Raw genomic sequence first — 5,001 nt, 5'->3', positions numbered from 1 at the left:
CTTTATTAGGACCAGCTGAAATGTCACCAAGTGGTGAGCATGATTTCAAGCGCTCCAGAACTGTTCTTCAGGTTGGCTGTGTATGTGATAAAATCTAGTCATGGTGCTGATGCCCCAACATTTCCTATCTACCCCTTTGCCCCACCCTTTACCTGTATTTTGAAATCCAGCCTAAAGAGAAATCTTGCGCACTACTTTGTGACATTTCAGTTTTAAAAATATTGCTCTGCTATAGCTTTTGGGATTCCCCCCCCCCCAATTTGGCAACATGTTATATTTGGAGAAGTTACTTAATGGCATTTGGGGGAGAAACCATTTCACCCAGAGGAGTGAAAAGGGATAGCACTGAACTATCAAGAGAATGCCAAATCCCAGTCAATGAATGACTGCCCGTAGTTGCTAGAAGCTATCAATTATCTGAGCAAATATACCGGTAATTTATCAACCTATATGCTTGTATACTGCCCTTTGTCATATTTGATCTCATCCTCCGTTACACTGTGAAATCACATCACCATGAAAACAACAGCCTAGATGGTACTGTTCAGGAAAGTTGATTAAAAATAAAATGAATTCGAACACAGTTCAAGAAGGCAGGAATGCCTTAAAAGAGAAGCTAATGCAAAAGCCATAATAAAATTTTATACTTCAGGTGCATCCATAAAGATTTCAACCCATGCACCATCACAGAAAAGGCTGGTGCCCTTAACATAGCAGTGGCAAATAAATGTTCGTAGTTAATATATAAGGCTAGATGGCGATTGTGGCAATAGACCACAACCCATTTTTTACAAAGGCAATGAACAAACGGCAAGTTAAGAATAAGCTGCAATTGTAGAATTGGGTTGCAACATGCGCTAAATAAATTTATGTATACCGCAGTGGCATTACCATAGTCTAGAGCAGTAATTTGCCATGTGAAGTCAGAAAAGGCCTTAGAAAGTGAAACAAAAGCCTATGCAGATTTAATTGCCCAGGCATTTCCATTAGCTAACACAAATGCAGCAGATAAAAGCAGACACAAGGAAAGATGAATCACTAAGAGACCTGAAAGAAACAGCAGTTAAAGAGGGTGATCAGAAACCCAAAAGTAGCTGTGGTTTAAAGCCCAAGATACTCCTAGAGTTGCAAGCCATGTGATAACTAGGAGAAAATTTTGAGCATAGCTAGCAGGGTAGGGATAGAGCAATTAGGCTGATAAACCATGAAAGTCAGCTGCACCACAATCCCTCACACACTTAACTGACTTACTAATTGAATAGACACACATAAGATTGGACTGCCTGGCCCTGACATGAAAAGTAGGAAAGAAAAATACAAAAGGAAGGAAGAAGTCTGATAAACAAAATAATGATCATGATGTTTCAACATAGTAGCAGTCCTTTCTCTTATTTCAGATTTTAACTAAGCCAGAAGGTGGAGCCACTGAAATTATACCCAGGTGCAGCAGTAAATAATGCAATTAGGTAATAACCTGATTTGGAAGAGAAGCTTATAGGACTCTGCAAAATGCCACATACATGGATGGTGCCATATTATGACTTTTTCTGAATCAAACTGGAGTGTGGGGCAGATTTTGCAAATCTGGGGTAATTTGGGTGGGGCATTCAAAAGGTACAGAAGGCAATTAAAAACTCACAGATATTTAAAAGTCATATTTTATGGTGCATCACCATACAGATTATTACATAGTAAAAGAGCTGATATAAAAAAAAGAGTGTAAACAATGCGCTTTCACATAAAAAATGGTAGCAAGGTAGCAGCAGATCAGGGCAACAATGGGTGTGAAAAATGTGAACGAGTGGGAGGGAGGGGTTTTTCACGGATGTGTTTGAACCCCATGTAATGATGATTTTTGCATTTAAAAATCGATCACCAGAAAAATGCATCATAACAATAATTATTATTAAGGGATGGCAAGATATAAACTTGGAACTCAAAGTATACTTTATACCTGCAGATTGATATTATTATTATTATTATTATTATTATTATTATTATTATTATTATTCCTACTAGCTTGCACATTGCACAACTCTGCAATAAGTTTTGACTACCATACTGAAAATATGTGCAATTTCAGAAAATTTCATGAGTAGTAATGACTCACTGTTTTAAGTACTGTAGTCAATTGAAGCTTAGTAATTGAGATATCAGGGGACGCAGGTGGCGCTGTGGGTAAAAGCCTCAGCGCCTAGGGCTTGCCGATCGAAAGGTCGGCGGTTCTAATCCCTGCGGCAGGGTGCGCTCCCGTCGTTCGGTCCCAGCGCCTGCCAACCTAGCAGTTCGAAAGCACCCCCGGGTGCAAGTAGATAAATAGGGACCGCTTACAAGCGGGAAGGTAAACGGCGTTTCCGTGTGCGGCTCTGGTTCGCCAGAGCAGCGATGTCACGCTGGCCACGTGACCCGGAAGTGTCTTCGGACAGCGCTGGCCCCCGGCCTCTTGAGTGAGATGGGCGCACAACCCTAGAGTCTGGCAAGACTGGCCCGTACGGGCAGGGGTACCTTTACCTTTACCTTTAATTGAGATATGGCTAGACAATCCCCCCCCCCATAAGGGCTGAATATTGGTCGTGGATAGGACTGAAGCCATTGGTAGGCAGAGCCACTCCTCTTCCCTCTAGGCCACCCTGTTTTCTCTCTTTCTCTTCACCCCCATTCACCCCCACTCAGCATACTGCCAGGAGATAGACATATCACTCTTTCCAGAGGTCTGAACTGATAGTTTACTTGCAGTTTAGACCAAGGGTTGCATGGAATTAGTCAGATGGCTGCAGGTTGTGAACCCCTGCATTAGGCACTTAACGTAAATGGAAGCAATTGGGGATGTTTTAAGAGAATATAAATTTTTTAAAAAATATTTAGAATGTGAGAGACCTGATGTTGAAAACATTTAACTTGTTCGTTTAATACACCTCCAGCTTACCTAGGAACACCTCTGAAACATAGCTGGTTGTCTGCAAAGCTGCTAATAGGAAGGGGGGGGTGAAATTCACTTCATCTCCTGTCAGTATTGATTTGCTAAAGAATCATAGCAATAGAAACACATGCCGCAGTAGAAGTAAATGCAGTAAGAGGAATAAATATGAGTATGAAACAAGATTGTAACATGGGATTTTTTTCGGAGGAATTGTGTCTTGTCATAGTAGAAACCAGACTAGAACTATTAAGGAACAGCTGAATCTATAATAGTATTTTTAATTTTATTTTGGGGAGACAAACACAGAAGACTTCGTCCAATGGAATAACTACCGTAATTTTGCTGGGTGGGATTCTACACTTCCCACAGAGGAAAAAGGGTTCTAGAGGGAACTTAGGAAACAGAAATGTGCGAGAAAGTGAAAGTATGGGAAGGCAACTGGGTAATCTACTCCTTTCTCCATTTCCCCTCTCCTTTATCATTCACCCGCCAAGCTCCAAGTGTGAAGGTAGAGCTGCTGAGATCCTGGCCTATCCTTTCCCATTCACAGAACATTCTGTTTCTCAATCACCACTCCTCCTGAAACACCAGGTGGCACAGAGAGCAGGCAATTCTTCACTGAACACTTCCACATGATTTGATTTGATTAGGAATCTGGGTACCATCTCTTGTGTTCATTCCCACTCCCAGACAGCAACGAGGTAACTGCCTTTTTTATTTTTGAAGTGGTGTTGGATTGTAACTCCCATCAGCCGCAACCAGCATGGCCAATGGTCTGGGATGATGAGAGCTGTATGCCTACAACATCTGGCTACCTTTGCTCTCAGTCAAAGGCATGGATTAACAGTGCAAATTGACACACAGAGAGACCATGCTTGTGAGGGGCATTAGTTTCTGGGTGAACCATAGTTATGGCTCTCGAAGAATGAAACAAGTCTCTCTTTGAAATATTGAGAGGTACTAGAAGAAAGTACAAATTTTGTACCTCCTGACCTTTTTCTCCCAGAAAACTATTCCAAATACTGCAGTGCTGTCCAGTACTGCTGTGTGTCTGGGTTCTCGCTGAAGTAGTCAACCTGTTTCAGGTGTAAAGGTAAAGGTACCCCTGACCATTAGGTCCAGTCGCGGACGACTCTGGGGTTGCGTGCTCATCTCGCTTTACTGGCCGAGTTAGCTGGCGTTTGTCCGCAGACAGTTTTTCCAGGTCATATGGCCAGCATGACTAAGCCGCTTCTGGCAAACCAGAGCAGCGCACAGAAATGCCATTTACCTTCCTGCTGGAGCGATACCTATGTATCAACTTGCACTTTGACGTGCTTTTGAACTGCTAGGTTGGCAGGAGCAGGGACCGAACAACGGGAGCTCACCCCGTCGCAGGGATTTGAACTGCTGACCTTCTGATCAGCAAGCCCTAGGCTCTGTGGTTTAGACCACAGTGCCACCCGCATCCCTTGTTTCAGGTGTATACCACTTCAAATTCAGTGGGTGGGAATGTCATGTGATAAAATGCTTCTCCATACAAAATGCCCCTGCACCAAATAAAACCAATGTTAGAGAGAAGGGTTCTAGACTAGTTTGACATTCTAGTTTTCCATGTGGAAGTATCTTTATGCTATCATTTATGTGGAGGAACATAATCCCTGACCCTGACCTTTGAAACAGTTCAAGCCCACTAGACTAAGAGACCTTTTGTTTTTCAGAGACACTTCACTTGTTTCATTCATTCACATTCATATTGGAACATGCTGATTAACTATTGTGAAGCCCTGATTCTATGTATTTGGATCTGATTGTTCCCGAGTATTAGCAGAATATAAGAACTGAGATGTCATTCTTTTCTAAGTTCTTGATCTTGGTGAAGCTTGAGGAAATTTTGCTTCTCTTCCCTTGAGGAAGAGGAAATGATCAAGTCTGAGAAGAAAGTTTGAGAACACCGTATCTGACATAATCATTTCCAAAGTGAAGCTTGTGAGACTATAACATCGTATTTCAGCTTGTGAGGACCATTAACCGATGGGGAAATAAAAATTACAACCCTTCCCCCATGGGTTCTATCCAATATAGCACCAAGCTGAAGTCAC

At 42.2% G+C, this 5,001-nt stretch overlaps 1 long non-coding RNA gene across 1 annotated transcript; it reads left to right on the top strand.

Annotated features, from left to right (window-relative positions):
- Positions 1–900: 900 nt before the first annotated feature.
- On the top strand, positions 901–5,001 carry LOC309533661. Its single transcript, XR_014220392.1, has 3 exons — positions 901–1,466; positions 3,415–3,621; positions 4,621–5,001. It is a non-coding gene; the product is annotated as an uncharacterized lncRNA (long non-coding RNA).

Source organism: Podarcis vaucheri (assembly GCF_965113315.1).
Source record: "Podarcis vaucheri genome assembly, chromosome: 5".
Lineage (NCBI taxonomy): Eukaryota > Metazoa > Chordata > Lepidosauria > Squamata > Lacertidae > Podarcis > Podarcis vaucheri.
The sequence above is the reverse complement of the archived record's forward strand: the minus strand, read 5'-3'. Positions and strand labels throughout refer to the sequence as shown.